The sequence below is a fragment of the Canis lupus genome, chromosome 8 (genome assembly GCF_048164855.1).
Source record: "Canis lupus baileyi chromosome 8, mCanLup2.hap1, whole genome shotgun sequence".
Lineage (NCBI taxonomy): Eukaryota > Metazoa > Chordata > Mammalia > Carnivora > Canidae > Canis > Canis lupus.
In genome coordinates this window covers 1,233,976-1,254,763 of record NC_132845.1, presented here as the reverse complement: position 1 = coordinate 1,254,763, position 20,788 = coordinate 1,233,976, and the positions used below count along the sequence as shown (strand labels likewise).

The following is a 20,788-nucleotide window of genomic DNA, read 5'->3' as shown; positions in this document are numbered from 1 at the left end:
TAAAACATTTTAAAATTCATGATTTCAGGTCTGTCTTGAACATAGTGACCATGGCACTTTGCTAAAGGCTGAAGAAATACCAACATAAGGAATGAAACATGGTGTTTGGCCTCCTGGTGTTCACAGTCTCACTGGGAAAATTAACAACTTTATAACAACTGTAGTACTTGCTCGTGAAGTCAAACTTAACTAAGGAAAAGAAATAGAGGAAACAAAGATTCACTATGGTTGGATGATCAAGCTCCTTAGAGGAGAAGACATTGAACCCGGGTCTAGAAGGATGAGAAAAATTCTATAGGAAAATGTTTTCCAAAGGTTAAAGCAGAACATAAGACAAGGACAACAGAGAGAAACACAAGGAGACAGCGCGTGGAACGCGTGGCACGAAAAATAGTTTGATATCAGATAATGGAGGACCTCGACTAAATATTTGAGAAATGGGAGAAGTAAAATATGAGTTGTGCTCCTAAAAGATAGTTCTCGAAGCCTGTGAAGGGTGGCACGTACGTAGGAAGGCAAGCAAGTGGCTAGCTCTTCCTCTGAGGGGCCACCAGTCAGGTTTTCAAGGGCAGCCTGACCGTGATGTCCCTTCCAAGTCCATTCATCGTTTCACATACGATGGAATCTCAGTTCTTCCCAGGATACTCCTTTAACACTCTGCATATTTTTAACTGAAGTTTATGACTCTCTACTTAGCTTTATCTTCTTGTGTGTGTGTTTTTTTTTCCAGACTCTAAACAAGATCCTATCCAAAAACAGCATGTAGTTGATGATAAGTATGGCTTGTTGTCTCCACTTTATAAAATATTCTTTGCTTTGTGGAAATAGCCTTAGCAACATCTCTTGCTTCATCGTGCTGGTCATTATACCTTCCACCCATATGCCATTAAAAGTGCAGCCAAAGGTTGGCTGGAAGCCGTCCTCAGATGTTTCAGGGGACTCGACAGGGATCTCAGGCAGGTTTGGCAGCATCACAAAGGGCTTCCCCCACTTCTTGGCTCGTGGACTGTGCAGAGATTTTAGCTTCACCCTAAGGATTTTTTTTTAAATAAATTCATGATGTTTGTTGATTAATGTTGCTGAAATAAATTATACTGAAGTGCTGGACTTTTTGCATACGTTGCCAAATCATTCTTAATTTTTGATTGATCTTCGTTCCATAATAATTTTAAAATGTGTGGGCCTTTTCTTAGGGTACTGCCTCTGGTACATTCAAATACCTAGTTGATATTTCCACTTAGATGTCTCACCAGCATCTGAAATTTAACATGTCCAAAGAAAATTCTGTATGCTGCCTCCGTAGTCGTCTCGCCCATGTTTAAGTGGAACCCCTATTCACCTGGGTGACCAGGCCTTACACTTAGAATCTTCTCACACTCCTCTCTTTTTCTCATACTTTAAATACAGTCTGTCACTATATCCTGTTCATTGTTCTATCAAAATATATCCCCCCCCAAAACAAAAACAAAAACAAAAACAAAACAAAACAAAACAAAACAAAATATATCCCAAATCAAACCTCTTCCTACCAGCATCGTTGCAACTTCCCAAGTAAAAATGACCTGCACTGCTAGTCTCTGTTTACCTACCTTCTTACCTACCTACCTATCTACCCTCTCTCCTTATCAACTGGAGTTATCACGCTTACCTCATTACACTTAGTGGTGTGTATACCATTTGCTCCATTTTCTTTACCTTTAGAAATTCTATGCAAGGACCCCCCATCCCCCATAATTTCTACATGCAGGCTTAGGGTGTGGGGCTTTATTCCTTCTTCTGAGATTTTTAAAAAAGTTTTTATTTTAATTTCAGTTAATTAGCATTGCTACATTAAATTTGGATGTACGATATAGTGATTTAACACTTCATACATCACCCGGTGCTCATCACAAGTGCCCTCCTTAATCCCCATCACCTCTCTCACCCACCCCCACCCACGTCCCCTCTGGGAACCATCCGTTTGTTCTCTATAGTTAAGAGTCTGTTTCTTGGTTTGCCTCTCTTTTCCCCTTTACTTGTTTGTTTTGTTCCTTAAATTTCGCAACTGAGTGAAACATATCGTCTTTCTCTGACTAGATCTTTCACTTGGCGTCATACTTTCTAGGTCCATTTTTCTCTCTCCTGAGAACTTTCTTTGTATTATTTATTGCCAATTGTTAATAAGACAAAGACCCTCTCCTTGACCAGGTTCCCCAAGCAGGTTCCTCTGAGGCTGCCTGGGTCCCATCCCTGGGTGTGTCTTCAAGAGCTGGGTGTTAGTAAGAATCCTAGTAAGTCGGTTGAGGCAGATTCTCCTGTCCTCGATATCTGATCCAGTTCCTCATCTCTCACTATCTCCCCAGATGCTATCCGGTCACTCTGATCTGCCTTCAGGAAGAAACCTGCCTTGCCAGTTTGGCCAAATCCCTCCTCATCCCTGGTGTCTCTTAGGAATTTTCCATTCATAGACCCCTATTCTGTAACTTGGCTATAAATCCCCACTTTTTCTTGTTGTGTTTGGAGTTTACTCCAATCTCTCTCCCATATTGCAAAACCCCATAGACCCCAAATAGTCTGCTTTTCCATTTTAACAAGAGTCAGAAAAATGTTTCTTTAATGCTCCTCTTGGGTATTTTGAGAAGAGAGAGCATCTCTTCTCCTATTTATCAACCTGCTTACCATTAAGGACAATTCATCTGCTCTAATGGGAATTTAACCTTCTTCTATTTGTCTCCGTCAAATTTTCTAGCTTTTGAGAAATTAATTTCAACTACTATTATATTATGGTCAGAAAACACAATGTCTCTCATTTTATTACAATCTCCATTTGTATAAACTCTATCAATTCTCTTGGTGATTACCTCACGGTTTTGAAAGTACTGATCAACCTAGGAGCAGATTCTCAAAACCAGATTCTGCAACTACACACGCATACAAATAATACCTAAATGTGCGGTTTTGCTGAACCTGTTTTTAAAAGATTTTATTTATTTATTCGTGAGAGAGAGAGAGAGAGAGAGAGAGAGAGAGGCAGAGACACAGGCAGAGGGAGAAGCAGGCTCCACGCAGGAGCCCGACGTGGGACTCGATCCTGGGTCTACAGGATCACACCCTGGGCTGAAAGCAGCGCTAAACCGCTGAGCCACCCGGGCTACCCTTTGCTGAACATTTTTATTTTTAAACCTAGACAATAGGAGTAAAATTTATTACACTTCTCATGCTATAAGTTGTACACAGAACAAGTGCTCAACAGTCTTAGGGAACTTCTCTCCGCATTTATAAGGAGCAAGCAGCTATAGTTTTTGTCTTGACACTGCATGTCTTAAAAAAAAACACATAAGATATCACTCCCCTCTTTGGTTTGATGATCGGTGCTTCCCCATCAATTCATAGCCTGCTACCTATTACACACCTTCCTTGTCTCCATGCTTAACCTCATTTACACTCAGTAGACAATACTTCAGAATTGAACTCAAAACAGGAAACCAGGGGCCATGCCGGTTTGTTTAAATGATCTCAAGAGACAACGTATACTTGCTACTCCATATCTTTGCCAAGAACCTTAACCAAAACAGTCTCTTATCAAAACATTTTTCAATTTTTTTCTTCAATCTTTTTTAGTTGAGACGCATCAGAGAGGAGTCTGCTGGGTGGCTCAGGCCAGGCTCCACTGCTGAGGCTGGATCATGATCCAGGAACCAGTCTTCTGCTTCACTGGTCTAGAAACATAATTTTATTGATGCTCTCTGATTTTGGAAGGCTAAAGCTTCCACTAAATAAACTCAGAAGAGATTGAGACATAAAATAAGACTTTTCTCTATCAATGGAAAAAAGTGTAATGAAGCTAATGAAAAGAGCAGAGTATTTATACTGCTTGATTTGCATATTATATTCCTCTGAGAATAGTCGTATGAGAAACTGTAGGTTATTACATGCACTTTTGTGCCAGCCAGGAGCTCGTAAGGGCTGGTATGACAGGCCTACAGTGTTGTGACGAACCACCTCTACTTGTGGGACCTGGAGGGTTTCTTCTGGTCTCCGTGCAGACCACACTCTCTCTAGTCACCTATTGTCTCCCTAGACAATCGCTTAAAAACAATATCTACCTTTTATTAACTGTTTACAATGCTTCGAACGTTTTAAGATTATCATCATCATCATCACTTATTAATTATTTACTATATTTCAGGTACTGTTCTAAATAACTTCTTTATCTTCATAGCAACCTGATGAAGTAGGTACTTATTTCAATCTCCGTTTTTTAGAAATGTCTTGAGAAATATGTATTATTACTAACGAAAGTGTATAAGATGTGAGTAACGATAAATGAACACCTAAGTATTCGCCACCCAGCTTTAGAAATAGAATATCTATCTCCTTCCTTTCCCACTCCATCTCAATGAACCAGAATTTTGAGGGTACTGTTAATAACTCCCTTTCTTCTCTATGGGCTTATTGTCTTTTATCTTACTGATTTGTAAGGTTTGCTGGAGGTGCTGTTACTATATCCTGAATATCAATATTTAACATTCGTGCGAGTTCCTGATATCTTGACCCAGTTTATGGTTTTTCTTTTGCTCTCTTCACTGGCTTTTAATTTTATCATCAAGTTTATTAGTCTTTTTTTTTTTATAATTTATAAACATTGTTTCTTTGAAAAAAAAAATCCTTCCCAATCCTGAGATCATAATACAATTATTCCATTTTGCTTTCACAAGTTTTGATAGCTTGCCTTTCACCTCCTAGAAATAATTCTTTATAAATGTTGTAACATATATTATTTATATCTTACAGAGGAAAAAAACAACGAGGCAAGAAAATTGTCTTATTCGACGTTCACAGATGGTAAGTTGTAGAGCTAAGAGTTGAATTCAACAGTCTGATTCTGCAGTCCCACTCCTCTACGGCCTCCAAGGGTATAATCAGAGAAATTATACAGATGTGGAAACTGAGGATGAACAAGGGTAAGTGACTTGTCCGAGGCCAACAATCCTAAGAGCTGGAGAGAGCGTGCAAACTTCAATACAATTTTTACCAAGAGTCTATACACTTTCCTTTATATGCCCTGTATTCCTAGGACCACATGCTGGTCTGTGGATTCTATTTTCACAAACTCTCTGCTCTCTGCTTTATTTTGGGAGTCATTTTATCCTCTAATTACTTCTGCAAAGAGCTGGTTTTATCTGTACTCTTTGTATTTAGCTGGTTTAACCCACAAAGTGAAAATTTATCTCCTAGTTTTGGACTCATCTCATCTTTTTCTGAATTTATCACATCGCTTTATTTCTTAGTCTGAATATCTATGTAATTTTCACCTCTTAGAGCCCCATCTGCTGACCTTCTAATATTCTGCATTCAAATTCTATTTATAGTAGATCATCTTACTCTCAGCTTCATGTTACCTCTTTTTCAGTGATTGCAATTAACACTTCAAGGATTTCTTTGATCGTACTCCTTTCCTTCTCCTTGGGCTTATCTTTTACTGCTCCTTCCATTTAACTCACATTCAGCTACTTCTACAGCAGTCAAGGGTAACAGCTGACTTTTCCCCGTCATGCCTTGCAAGGGCAGAGAGAAAGGCAAACTTTTTGATAAAAGTTGGCCACTGTTTCTGACTCCTGAAGATGAAGTATGAATGCTCAGCTTCTGTGGTTACTTTGAGCTCGAATTAAGCAAGCGTGTCACTTCTGGAATCATAGAAGTTCCTTGAGTCGCCTAAACTATGTCTAAGTACAACCTTTACGCAAACGCTACTTTTTTACAAGCTACTTTTTTCTATTTTCCCAGTACTTCCCCCTCTGCTGAAAATGTCATTTTCTCTGTTGTCATGAATTGAAATTCTGCTCGTCTTTAAAAGTCCATGTCAGATATCACCATGCGAAGCCCCTCCATTGACACTTTTCTGACCACCTGAAGCAGAAGCCGAGTGTATACCCACACACATCGCATGATGCTTAGCTCAGTGCACTGGGTCTTGTGGGATGTTAGCGTCACACATATGGAGTCCCCTACGACATTGCAAGTTCCCAGGTAATAAAACACAGACTGATTTAGGAAACTACAGCTACAATATTTCTTATCTAGGACTGTAATTTTCCTACAACCAGAATTTTATAGGCCTATTGGGTAAACCTTTAGAGCTATTTATTGAGCTGGACTGGATTACGTTAGTTGTGCTTAAGAGTCCTTTTGTCTTTCATGAAATTATTTAGGATCTACCCTATGCCTTGAACTGTATCATTCAGTGAAGATAATACCATGAATATCACAAAGGCTGTGATATTCATGGTATTCATAAAAGCCTATGAGACTGGTGAGAAATAAATGAGAAAACAAAAGGGAGTTCATGCAGTGTGGGGGAAATGTAGAAGCTGGAGAGCCAGCACAACTGCTCGGTTACTAGCTTTGGAATTTGCTAGCTGTAGAGATTATGTGTGTCTCCTAATCTCATGGTTCCTGAACTTTTTTAACTTGCAAAATGAAGGGAGTAAATTTTTGCCTTTCAGAAAACCTTTAGGTACAGGAATAATGCACAGAGCATAGTTATCAATAAATGAAAGCCATCGTGGTCACTGCAGTATGATATTGCATATTAGCAAATGTGAAACCAGCCAGGATTGTTTTAAACCAATTAAGACCGGAAGATTAATCCAAATGACTAAATTGATATGGTGATATGTCCACCCAAGCTAGATTTGCTCTTGGGGTACAACACTACTTTGTAGAAATAACTAACTGTCAAGATTTCCTCAAATTTCATGAATGAAAATGGGAGAGTAGATAACATCTATTAAATGATTATTATCTGTCATATTCTTATAAGGTGTTTCACATACATTATCTTACTCAGTGTGTCCAATAGTCGTGTGTGTAAGTGGGTGCTATTATCCTAGTGTAGACATAGACACTGAGACTCAGAGAAGCTATACATCTGCATTTCTAATATTATAGTCTAAAAACAGACAATTATACTTCAAGTGTGTGTGTGTATAATATATAAAGAAATTATAATCGTTTTTCTAGGGAGCATGTTATTTAATAGTGACTTTGAGCACCTGCCTTTGTTAATAACAATTCGAGTGTGTTTATAGAACAAGGTCATCCCTTTGCCAATTCGAATGGCACATAATAGACTATCCAGCATGACAACTGAAACCCAAGGTGTACTTTGAAAATTTCCAATCTGATATTTCAGAATGTACTAGGCATATATATGATTACTGGTAAGTGGAAGAGTCATCTTTGCCTTCACAGGGAGAAGAGCAGAGTAGAATATTATTTCTAGATGAAATAGCCTGTTGGGATCATCGACGTAATTATGCAATCCAGTCTGAGTTGATGCAAAGGGTGTAATTAAGCATCGTTACAAATTTTGTCTGTGCCTCTCGTGGCCAAGCAGAGGTTGATCCCTTTGCTTCTTTTTCTTTGGATTTTGAAATATTGTTGGTGATAGTTAATATTCCATATATACCGTGATGTAGTCAGTCTCTTAATACTGTAGTCCTTTAATTGAAGAAATATTTAAAATGGTTTTTATGAAAACATTGCTGTTATTTTCATGACAAGTATTAATGCTCTTCTGCTCTGCCTCTATAATTTTTTAAATGAAGATTCATAGATATATGTATATACTATATACAGACATAAATATATTATTTATATGTTGCATGTATCAATACATGTGTATATTTACCACATGTTTTTGTTGTGTGTGTGTGTGTGTGTCCCCACTTAAAATATTCTTTTCAACCACAAAAGCAACATTATGATAAATAACTAGTAGAATTTTATATTAAGCTATAGAATGTGCCCAGATCTGCAAATTTGAAGATTTGCATTTTTAATATCAAAGATAAAAATGGCATATTTTCCTATGATAAAACGTAGAGGTAGTACTCTAAGTTGGGACTTGTCAAAACTGGAGTGGCCGCACTCCCTGGCATAGTTAGCCCATGGTAACAAGGTCAGTGAACAGAGGGAAGAAACTGGAATTAAAGAAGAGAGGACCTGGCTCTGCGAGACTGGGCCTGGTCAGCAGGCAAGGCCTGGCACGGACTTTGCTCCTCTGTGCCTGGGGAATGAGGAAGAAGGGCAGTGTCAGACCTGGCCTACGGGACATGGACTGTGGGGCGGTGCAAGTGTTGGGCCACAAATATTACCCAGCGGAGGTGCTCTCGGGAGGATGCAACGAATCTCAAAACCTTGGACAGGAAATTACAGGAACACTAGGGAGGGAACAGCCAGTAGTTGGGTTTCAGGGCAGTGAGGTCATCGGGACAATGCAAGAGGCAAAGAAAACAGGGACCTGCCTTGTCCTCTGGAAATAAAAGCATTGGCATGATGTAGGGGCTGAGAAGCAGAGGAAGCTGTCACTTGGGAGGGGCTTGGACTCCACCACATTCCCTCACACGACAGTGATTCGGCTTCTCTCATGGCCTCTGACTTCACCACAGCTGGTGCAGGGGGAGAACAAGACAGAGAGGGAAGGCAGAGGCGGCTAGGAATCCGGCTGACCGAAACTCCAGCCTGTTAGTGACCTACCAGGTAAGGCTGAGGGGCAGGAGAAGGAATAACAATCATTCTGCTGATAAAATCAAAGATGTGTCCTTCACAGCAAATGCTTCCAGATTATTCATTAGACGGTTCCCAATGTGTAAAAGAAAATCTTCCTCTGCAAATGTCTAATTCCGACTTTATGAGGACCAATAAGTACCCGAAGGAAGAATAACTGAATGAATGTAAGAAGCAAGACTCCTTAGACTAAAGAACAAAGGCAAAGGGAACCTTCATTTCTGTGATGTTTTTCACATAACTGAATGTCCCCAAATGCTTCACAAAGCATTTAATTACATGCTAGCAGCAGAGGAAACGCTGGCATTGCCGCGTGCCAGCTCCAGCCCACGTACAGCGGCGAATGTCAAGTCAACTGGCGAAGTGTAAGGGATCTGCAGACAGCTCACTCACAGTCTCTTCTCTTGGAAAGCAGAGCTCCTCGGTGCTGAGCACTTACACACTTCCCGGCGAATGGAGCGGCCTCTTTGCACTGCTTCCACCTGGCGCCTACAAGGCCATGAAGATGGAAGTGGACGTTATTTGCAATGTAAGATTCCACAAAAAAAGACCTGCCCACCCAGGAGGACATACGAGCGGTGGACAGGGAAGCTTTGGGGAACATTAGCTGGAGAGAGACCCAACTGGCAAGATTTGGATGGGAACGTTTTCCATTTTGCTTAAAGGTTGGCCTACACCGTAGCTCACGCACTCTCTTTAGATCCAAGGTGACAAGAGCTCCACAAGCCCTTTCTCATCCGGCCCTTAGTGCAGGACTGGCCTGATTGACTAGACCCTTAAATAGTTCAACTGGGAATCTGGATGAGTCAGGGCCTTGAGGCCTGCAACCCTAACACTCATTAGGAGAATTGCTGTATTTTGCTATAACGGGATCATAAATAAAGGTATGGACACGGCAAAAGACTCGATTAAGGAAAGGCCTTATGGGGAGCCATTGCTTAATGTTACAACTTTGAAATGAGTTCAGTCTACGGCCATACCACCCTGAACGCGCCCGACCTCATCTGAAATGAGTTCAGACCCTATTTTGTAGACAAAGGGCATCTGCTAAAAGATTTTAAGCCATGATAAACATTTATTCAATTTCTCAGTAAATAAGCACTGTGTGCTCCGTGCCAGGGACTAGGCATGAATAAAACAGCCCTTGATCCCAAGGTGGGTATCGTTTAGCAGAGGAAGACTCTTACGGGAGTGCAGTGAGGTATTGGTATTGCTATAGCGGCATTATATTTTATGTTTATTTAAAGGATAGCAAAGAGGTCTGAGGGACTGGTAGATTTATTTTTTAAAATTTAAATTCAATTAGCCAACATACAGTACATTATTAGTTTCAGATGTGGAGGTCAGTGATTCATCATTTGCATATAATACCCAGTGCTCATTGCATCACGTGCCCTCCCTCCTTCATGCCCAACACCCTGGACACCTGGGTGGCTCAGGGGTTGAGCATCTGCCTTTGGCTCAGGGCATGACCCTGGGGTCCTGGGATTGAGTTGCACATTGGGCTCCTCTCGGGGAGTCTGCTTCTCCCTCTGCCTGGGTCTCTCTCTCTCTCTCTCTCTCTCATGAATAAATAAATAAAATCTTAAAAAAAATTTCCATCACCCAGTTACCCCCTCCCCCCACCACCCTCCCCTCCAACAACCCTCAGTTTGATTCCTATACTTAAGAGTCTCTTGTGGTTTGTCTCCCTCTGATTTCTTCCCATTCAGTTTTCTCTCCCTTCTCCTATGATCCTCATCCTCATTTCTTATATTCCACATATGAGTGAAACCATATAAGAAGTGTCCTTCTCTGGTTGAATTATTTCACACAGTATAATACTTTCCAGGTCCATCCACGTCAAAGAAAATGGTGGGTATTTGTCGTCTCTAATGGCTGAGGAATATTCCAGTGTATCCATAGACCACAGCTTCTCTATCCATCATCTTTCAATGGACACCGAGGCTCCTTCCACAGTCTGGCTATTGTGGACATTGCTGCAGGTGTCCCGGCGTTTCACTGCATCTGTATCTTTGGGGTAAATCCCCAGCAGTGCAATTGCTGGGTCGTAGGGCAAGTCTATTTTTAACTCTTTGAGGAACCTCCACACAGTTTTCCAGAGTGGCTGCACCAGTTCACATTCCCACCAACAGTGCAGGAGGGTTCCCCTTCCTCCGCATCCTCTCCAACATTTGTGGTTTCCTGCCTTGTTAATTTTCCCCATTCTCACTGGTGTGAGGTGGGATCTCATTGTTCTTTTGATTTGTGTTTCCCTGAAGATGAGTGATGTTGAGCGTTTTCTCATGTGTCTGTGGCCATGTGTAGGTCTTCTTTGGAGAAATGTCTGTTCATGTCTTCTTCCCATTTCGTGACTGGATTATTTATTTTTTGGATGTTGAGTTTGATAAGTTCTTTACAGAACTTGGATACTAGCCCTTTATCTGATGTGTCATTTGCAGGCATCTTCTCCCATTCTTCTGTAGGTTGTCTTGTAGTTTGTTGACTGTTTCCTTTGCTGTGCAGAAGCTTTTTATCTTAACGGAAGCCCAATAGTTCATTTTTGCTTTTGTTTCCCCTGTTTTGGAGATGTGTCTAGCAAGAAGATGCTGTGGCAGAGGTTTGAAGAGGCGGCTGTCTGTGTTCTTCTATGAGATTTTGATGGATTCCTGTCTCACATTTAGGCTTTTCATCTATTTTGAGTGTATTTTTGTGTCTGTTGTGAGGAAATGGTCCAGTTCATTCTCCTGCATGTGGCTGTCCAATTTTCCCAACATCATTTGTTGAAGAGACCGTCTTTTCCATTGGATATTCTTTCCTGATTTGCCAAAGATCAGTAGACCAAAGGGTTGAGGGTCCACCTCTGGTTCTCTGTTCTGTTCCAGTATGTGTCTGTATTTGTGTCAGGACCATACTGTCTTGATCATTACAGCTTCACAATACAGGTTTGAAGACTGGCATTGTGATGCCACCAGTGTCAGTTTTCTTTTTCAACATTCCTTTGACTGTTCAGTCTCTTCTGTTTACACACAAATTTTAGGATTATTTGCTCCAATTCTGAAAAAAGGTCTATAGTAATTTGATAGGGATTACATTCAATGTGTAGATTGCTCTGGGTAGCACAGGCATTTTAACAGTATTTGTTCTTCCAATCCATGACCATGAAACGCTTTTCCACCTCTTATGTGTCTTCCTCATTTTCTTTCCTGTGTTCTGTGATTTTTACAGTATAGATTATAGGTCCTTTACTCTTTGGTTAGGTTTATTCTTAGGTATGTTATGGTTTTCAATGCAATTGTAAATGGGTTCGACGCCTTAACTTCTCTTTCTTCTGTCTCATTGTCAGTGTATAGAAATGCCACTGATTTCTGGGCCCTGATTTTCTGTCCTGCCATGTTGCTGAATTCCTGTGTGAGTTCTAGCAACCTTGGGGTGGAGTCTTTCCATATAGAATACGTGTCTTCTGTGAAGACAGTTTGACTTTCTCTTTGCCAATTTGCCTTTTAATTCTTTTTGTTGTCTGATGGCTGAGGCCGGGACTTCCAGTACCATGTTGAATAGCAGTGGTGAGAGTGGACATCCATGTTGTGCTCCTAACCCAAGGGGTAAGGCTTTCAGTGTTTCCCTATTGAAAATGATATTTGTTCACTGGGCTTTTCATGGACGGCTTTTATGATACTGAGGTGTGCCCCCTCTATCCCTACACTGCGGAGAGTTTTAATCAAGGAAGGAGGCTGCACTTTGTCAAATGCTTTCCCTGCATCAGTTGAGAGGATTGTATGGTTCTTGTTCTTCCTTTTGTTAGTCTGATGGAGCACGTTGATTGATTTGTGGATGTTGAACCACCCCCCCAGCCCAGGAATAAATGTCACCTGATCATGGTGCATAGTCCTTCTACTGCACCGTTGGATCCCCTTGGCTAGCATCTTGGTGAGAGTGTTGGCATCCATGTTCATCAGGGGGAGTGGTCTGTCCTCCTCTCCTACTTGGTGGGGTCTTCCTCTTGTTTTGGGCAAAGGTCATGCTGGCCTCATAGAGCACGTTTGGAAGTTTTCCTTCCATTTCTATTTTTTGAAACAGCTTGAGAAGAGCAGGTATTAGTTCATCTTTAAAGGTTTGATAGAGTTCCCCCCGGGAGCCGTCTGACCCTGGACTCTTGCTTGTTGGCAGATTTTTGATGACTGCTTCAATTTCCTTGCTGCTTAGGGGTCTGTTCCAGTTTTCTATTTCTTCCTGTTTCAGTTATGGTCGTTTATAAGTTTCCGGGAGCAGCCATTCCTTCCAGATTGTTTAATGTGTTGGCACATAGTTGCTCGTGATATGTTCTTAAAATTGTTTGGGGCAGCCCCGGTGGCACAGCGGTTTAGCGCCATCTGTAGCCCGGGATGTGATCCTGGAGACCCAGGATCGAGTCCCACATCGAGCTTCCTGCATGGAGCCTGCTTCTCCCTCTGCCTGTGTCTCTTCCTCTATCTCGCTCTCTCTGAATGAATAAATAAATCTTTAAAAAAAAAAAAATTTGTTTGAATTTCCTAGGTGTTGGTCCTGATCTTTCCTCTTTCATTCATGACTTTATTGATTTGGGTCCTTTCTCTCTTCTTTTTGATAAATCTGGCTAGGGGCTTATCAATCTTATTCCTTCTTTCAAAGAAGCAGCTTCTAGTTTCGTTGGTCTATTCTCCTGTTCTTTTGGTTTCTATTTCATTGATTTCTGCTCTGATCTTTACTCTTTCTCTTCTCCTCCTGGTTTAGGCTCCACTTGCTGTTCTTTCTCCAGTTCCTTTAGGTGTAAGATTAGTTTGTGTATTTGAGACTCTCTAGTTTCTTGATAAATGCTTGTATTGCAATGTGCTTCCCTCTTAGAACCGCCTTTGCTGCATCTCTAAGGTTTTGAACAGTTATGTTTTCATTTTTATTTGTTTCCATGATTTAAAAAAAATCCTTAATTTCCTGGTTCACCCATTCATTCTTTGGTAGAATGCCTTTTAGCCTCCAAGTATTTGATTTACTTCCAAATTTCCTCTTGTGATTGATGTCCAGTTTCAAAATATTGTGGTCTGAAATATGCAGGGAATAATCCCAATCTCTTGGTACCAGTTGAGACCTGATTTGTGAGATTTGTGACCCAGTATGTGACCTATCCTGGAGAATGTTCCATGTGCACTCAAGAAAAATGTGTATTCTCTTGCTTTAGATTGGGATATTCTGAATATATCTGTGAAGGCCATGTGACCAGTGTGTCATTCAAAGCCCTTGTTTCCTTGTTGATCTTCTGCATAGATGATCTGTCCATTGCTGTGAGTGGGGTGTTGAAGTCCCTCACTATTATTGTATTATTATCAATGTGTTTCTTTAATTTTGTTATTAATTGGTTAATTGGCTATTCTCAAGTTAGGAGCATAAATATTTATAATTGTTAGATCTCCTTGTTGGATAGACCCTGTAGGTATGATATAGTGTCCCTCTTTATCTCTTAAAACAGTCTTTGGCTTACAATGTAATTTGTCTGATGTAAGGATCACTACCCTAGTTTTCTTTTGAGGTCCATTAGCATGATAAATGATTCTCCACCCTCTCACATTCAATCTGGAGGTGTCTTTTGGTCTAAAATGAATCTCTTTTATACATCATATGGATAGGTCTTGCTTTTTTAATTCAATCTGATACCCTGTGTCATTGATTGGAGCATTTAGCTCATTTGCATTCAGATATGAATTTAGTATAATTGTATTACCTGCAAAGTAACTGTTTCTGTAGATTGTCTCTATTCCTTTCTGGGTGTATTACTTTTGGGCTCTCTCTTACCTACAGGACCCCCTTTAATATTTCTTGAAGGGCTGGTTTAGTGATCACAAATTCCTTAAGTTTCTGTTTGTCTTGGAAGCTCTTTATCTCTCCTTCCATGAGGAATGACAGCATTGCTTGATAAAGTATTATTGGCTGCATGTCTTTCTCATTTACTACCCTGAATATATCATGCCAGCCATTTTTGACCTGCCAGGTTTCTGTGAATAGGTCTGATGCCACTGTAATGTTTTTCCCCTCCTATGTTAAGGATGTCTTGTCTTGAGTTGCTTTCAGGATTTTCTCTTTATCTTTAAAATTTGAAAGGTTCAATTTATATGGGACTGGGAGTTTATCTATTTTTGTTGATTTTGATGGGGGGTTCTCTGTGCCTTCTGAACTGGAATACCTATTTCCTTCTACAGATTAGGGAAGCTCTCAGCTATAATTTGCTCAAATATACCTTCTGGCCTCTCTCTCTCTCTCTCTCTTCACCTTCAGGCATCCCAATAATTCTTTTTTTATTTTTTTACACTTCTAATGTAGGTTTCTTTTTTTTTAATAATAAATTTATTTTTATTGGAGTTCAATTTGCCAACATATAGAATAACACCCAGTGCTCATCCCGTCAAGTACCCCCCTCAGTGCCCGTCACCCATTCACCCCCCACCCCTCACCCTCCTCCCCTTCCACCACTCCTAGTTCGTTTCCCAGAGTTAGGAGTCTTTATGTTCTGTCTCCCTTTCTGATATTTCCTACCCGTTTCTTCTCGCTTCCCATTCCAATAATTCTGATGTTGGTTCATTTTATGGTATCACTGATTTCTCAAAGCCTCCCCTTATGACCCTTAGTTGTCTTTCTTTCTTTTCCTCAGCTTCCTTACCTTCCAACATTTTGTCTTCTATGTCTCTGATTCTCTCTTCTGCCTCATTTACCCTAGCTGTTAGAGTGCCCATTTTAAATTGCATCTCAGTCAGAGCATTTTTAATTTCAGTTTGATTAGATTTTAATTCTTTTGTTTCTGCACTAAGAAATTCTCTAGTGTCTTTTATGCTTTTTTCAAGCCCAGCTTGTATCTTTATAATCATTATTCTGGATTCCAGGTCCAACATTTTACTTATATACATGTAGATTAAATCTATAGCAGAGATATTACCTCTGGTTCTTTATTTTGTGGTGAATTCCTCCTTCTAGTCATTTTGTCCCGAGAAGAATAGATAAATGATAGAACAAAAAATAAAATAAGAGAAAAGAAAAGAAAAATATCAACCACAACCCCAGCGAAATATAAAAAGACTTAAAAACAAAGAGTTGAGAAAATAAGAAACTAGTTGAAGGGGAAAAATAAGAAAAAAGGAAAATATTAAACGGAAAGATAAATGAATCATGAGAAAAAACTTTGAACTCTATATACTATTTTCCCCTAGCCCTGGAGATTTGCAGCCCTGTGTGCCCCATAAACTTCTTATTTCCTTGATGTTCCAGCTGGTCTCCTGGGGAGGGGCCTGCTGTGCTGATTCTTCTGTGTCTTTGCCCTGATGGAGATGCACCACCCTTGCCAGGGTGCTGGGCTCAGTATAAGCTGCTTCCAGTTGCTCTCGGTGACTTCTGTCCCCTAAAGGCTTTCTGTGCTGCTTGGAGGATGAGAATAAAAATGGCTGTGCCCTGATTTCCAGCCCCAGAGCTGAAGGATTGTAAACTCTTTCAATAAACCCTCAGGAAAAATCAGGCTTCACTTTTGTCTGCCTTGAGCATGGGGTGGGGGTAGGTGTTTGCCACAGACCTGCTGGTTGCAGGGTCCCTGCACAGACACTGGTCACCTGGTTGCCAGTTTTGTGTGCATCCTTTCCAATCCTCCCAGGGGAAGGAAGAGGGCCATCCCATTTCTGCCCTTTGCAGGGCCCCCCACACAGAGAGCAATAACCTGATTGTATGGGTTCAGAGCATATGGCAAACTGAGCTGAGAGCCCACTCCTGGGCTTGCTGATTGCAGCTGGCTGCCCTGCTCAGACACCTGGGAACTCTGCTGCACTCAGGCACCCTCGGTCTTCCTGTGTCCTTGGGGATTCTGACACCACACTTCACCACTGGAGCACCTTTCAGGCAGAGGTATCTCTCAATAGAGCAGATTTCTAAAAGTTCTGATTTTGCACTCAGGGCTATATATCACTTTCCAATTGCCAGCTTACAGAGGCTCCCCCCACCTGCCATTTATCTTCAAATATAACCCCTCAGGTTCACTTCTCCACACCTCCTACCTTGCAAAAAGAGGTCACTTTTCTATTTGTAGAGTTCCAACAATTCTTTTCTTATATCTCAGGTTGAATTCACAAGTGTTCAGAATGGTTTGATATCTAGCTGAATTCAAGGGACCAGATGAAACAAGGTCCCCTACTCTTCCACCATCTTGCTTCCCTCTCTGGGACTGGTAAATTTAATGTAGATGTTTAAAGTAAAATGTTTAAGAAATAGAAGCTAAAAGAAAAGCCTGATGAGATGATTTTTGAAAGATCAGTGAAGGCTCATTAGGTAAAGAAGCAGAGAAAAGGTGTTTTGAGTACAGGTGACAAGGTCAGGACATGGAAACTTCAATCAGCCTGGCTCGTTTGGGAACCTATAAGTAGTTGTGTGTATCTGGAGTGCAGGGGTGAGGAGATGAGGTGTGAAGCAGCTAGACGAGCAAATAATCATCTTAGAGTATAGGGTTCTCAGCGTAATACCAGTGTGGAGGACAGGTTACGGTTGGGGGTCAATGAGCTAGTTAAGAGATAATTGTAACTGCCCATCCAGGATGAGTCAAATAGAAAATATTTACAAAGACACATCTGTTAAAAGACTATTATCCAAAATATATTTTGAAAAACTCTTAGAATTCAACAATAAGAAAACAAATAGGCCAATAATACTTTAAAAAGATCCAAAGATTTTAACAGAAACCTCAGAAAAGAAGATATATGGATGACAAAAAAAAAAATAAAAAGATATTCCATATCATATGTCATCAGGAAAATCCAGATTAAAACAAGATGCCACCACACACCTAATAGATGGACAAAATCCAAAACACTGACATCAAATGTTCCCAAGGATGTGGAACAAGATCAACTCCCATTCATTGCTGGTGGGAATGGAAAATGTGCAGCCACTTTGGAAGACAGTTCGGCATTTCTCACAAAACTAAACACACTCTTAATACATAAGTTTAACGATCACACTCCTTGGTAAATTGAAATTATGTCAGTACAGAAATCTGTACATGGATGTGTGTAGAAACTTTATTCATAATTGCAAAAACTTAGAAGCAACCAATATGTCCTTCAATAGGTGAATGGATAAATAAGCTGTAGTAGGGACGCCCCAGGGGGCTCAGTGGTTCAGCATCTGCCTTTGGCTCAGGGTGTGATCCCGGGGTCCTGGGATCAAGTTCCGCATCAGGCTCCCCGCAGGGAGCCTTCTTCTCCCTCTGCCTGTGTCTCTGCCTCTCTGTGTGTGTCTCATGAATAAATAAATAAAATCTTTAAAAAAAAAAAAACAGCCAACTGTGGTATATCTAGAGAATGGAATATGACTCAGTGCTAAAAAGAAAGGAGCTATCAAGCCATGAAAAGACATGCGGGAGATTTAAATACATATTACTAAGTGAAAGAAGCTGAGCTGAAAAGGCTATATAGTGTATAATTCAACTACATGACTTTGGGGGATGGGGGATGATTAGGAAGAGGAAAGAGAATTTTTAGGACGATGAAACTACTCTGTATGATACTAAAATGCTGGGTTCACATCATTATACCTTTGCCCACACTCACAGAAAGCACAACACCAAGACTGAACCATAATGTAAACTATGGACTTAGGGCAATAATATTGCACCAAAGTGGGTTCTCCAGTTTTAATAAGTGTATCACTTTGGTGGGGAACATTGATAATTGGGGAGCCTGTGTGTATGTGGTACAGGGGGTATATGGGAAATCTCTGTATCCTCTACTAAATTCTGCTATGAATTAAAGATGGCTCTAAAAAATAGTCTATGGAAGAAAAAGAAAGGTGATCCCTAAGCTAAATAATAGCAATGGGGATGGAGAGGAACAGTCAGATGTCCAATAGTTAAAGCTGTAAATATGACATGAAAATGAGGAGAGGAATTTCTTAAGTTGATTTGTGTGAATTCTGGCCTGAAAAACCAAGTGGATCAGGAAGGTGTCTATTATTTTAATCTTTGTAGCTGGGAATAGGTATCAGTAGTTCTCCACATCACCACAGACTATTGTATCATGAGTAATTTAAACATGGAGAATACTTTAAACATTTGTTGTTTTAGAAAGTACTTTTATAGATGCATTTCATGAATCCTCACAACATCCCAGCATTGAACAGAGAGCTTGGCAATCAGCAACCACTTGTTGAATGAATGAATGAATGAATGAATGAACAAATGTACAATGATGTTGGGTAGAGACTGAATACTGTATCTGTAATTTAAATCTCGAGTATTATGAATATTTTTTGAATATTTTTGAATCTTGAGTATTATGCAATCTTAAGTATTATGCCTGCAATTTGGATCTGATTCTGATTCAGTCTAGTGTTTATTGCATTGAACCACAATTGACACTTTTTATACAGAAGGAAATTTAAAGAGATCAAGCTACAGCTATAGACTCAGGATTGAATCCAACTTACCCCTTGAACTGTGGGCCTCTACTTATAAAATGGTAATAATATCTTTCTCATGAAATTATTTTCTGTTTAAATGAAATGATATGATGAAAGCTCTCCACACATACAAGGTATTGGACATAAATTAAAGGAATCTGTTTTGGTCATGTTACCCTGCTTTATATAATTCTTTTCCTTTTTTACTCTTATTATGAGAACTGCTACAGAATCTGGTCCACCGATTACTGATTGAGACAATCTGAAAGGCTCTCAAAGAAACTCTTCCCCCTTATAGCCCCTCTCAAGCAAGCCCACATGTTAATAAATCGCATGAACTCAAACTAAATTCTGTAACATAAGACAGTCATTTACCAGCAGGCACACATTCTGATGGTCACTCAACATGTGTGGTAAGCTGAAAGAAGTCCCAGATGTGTTATGGTTTTAGGTGCTCTAATAGTACCTGAGTGAAAGATTCACTCCGGAGGGTTATGAAAAATTCCAGTGGCAGGATTCTAACATTACTGTTGCAGGCTTTTTGGGGAAAAAAATAATCAGAAAGACAGTCTAACAATGAAAAAAAAAATCCTAATCCTTGGTCACTTTTCTGCATGATATAACTACTAAGCTCAAAGGACTTCATAAATGTATGTAATTATGATTAATATGCTATTTAATCAAAATGATGTATTTTAGAAGAAATCACAGACAACACAACAAAAAAGCCCACTGAGGTAGGTGGGAAAAGCTTTTGGAATTAGGACACATGGGTTCTGATCTCAGCTCTGCCAATAATGGACTGAATAACTTTGAGTAAATCATTCGCTTCTTGGAGCTTCCATGCATTGTCTAGCACATTGCAGTGATTTCTAGGGTTTAATAGAATATTCTAGGTAGGAATGCTTTGTAAACTCTAAAATTCCATGTTAGTAGTAAGATTAAAATATCATCTTTGTTGTTATTATCATTATTGTCATCACCACCTGAAATGGACTCAAATTTAGTTCTAAGTTCATAGTATTAATGAAAACTGGAACCTGGTCATTACTGGAGATCGTCTCAAGCAGCATAGTCCAATAGAAATATAGGGTAAGACACATACGCAGTTTTAAATATTCTAGCAGCCAATATTTAAGAATGCAACAAAAAAGTAAGGGACAGGTGACATGAATTTTAGCAATATATTTTGGTTAATGTAATGTGTCCAAACTATTATCAATTTCAATGTGTGAGCATTAGCAAAATCATTAAGGACACTTTTATATTCTTTTTCAAATAAGTCTTCAGAGTCTGGCATGTATTTTACACATTAGGACATCTCACTTTGGAAACTGAATTTTCATCAGAAATACTTGATCTGTATTTAAATTTCATAAAGTTTAAAGGAAAGGTAGATTCACAATCTAAGTTGTCCCAAACATACTTAAAGTTTCCCATAACTGAATTTAGTGTCCATTTTTAAACTTAACTAAAATAAAAATTCTATTTCTCAGTTGCATTAGCCACATTTCAAGTGCTCTTTGGGTGCAGTGGCTAAGGACACCGTATCGCACGGCACCAAGATGTACTCAGGGGTCCAGGCTAGCTTGTTGCCGACAAAACATAACAGTACAGCAGGTACCAGGCACCCGCAGGGGATATAGGAGCACAAAACCAATCCATTAGCAGCAGAAGAATAGTAATAATTCCTCACATTTCATTTTACGAAGCACCGATTTGATACTAAAAATGTGCCAGGTGCTGGGATTCAGTGATAAAAGTCCTTGAGTAAGGTAGCGGGCAACATGGAGTTGAAGCAGGAGAGCTGGGTTCTGGACTC

At 40.0% G+C, this 20,788-nt stretch overlaps 2 long non-coding RNA genes across 5 annotated transcripts in view; one reads left to right on the top strand and one right to left on the bottom strand.

The window, feature by feature from the left end:
• The window catches only part of LOC140637763 (uncharacterized), a 71,431-nt gene that overhangs the window by 31,621 nt on the left and 19,022 nt on the right, over positions 1–20,788 (top strand). The window contains exon 2 of the long non-coding RNA XR_012034798.1: positions 4,774–6,009. This is a non-coding gene — a long non-coding RNA (uncharacterized lncRNA). The remainder of the gene's footprint in view (positions 1–4,773; positions 6,010–20,788) is intronic.
• Positions 1–20,788, bottom strand: part of LOC140637762 (uncharacterized) — a 50,728-nt gene that overhangs the window by 15,504 nt on the left and 14,436 nt on the right. For 3 of the 4 annotated variants that reach the window (XR_012034795.1, XR_012034794.1, XR_012034796.1), the window contains exon 2: positions 8,830–9,039. This is a non-coding gene — a long non-coding RNA (uncharacterized lncRNA). Of the gene's footprint in view, positions 1–8,740; positions 9,040–20,788 lie in introns of those variants that run through there. The other variant, XR_012034793.1, reaches the window with a different exon arrangement.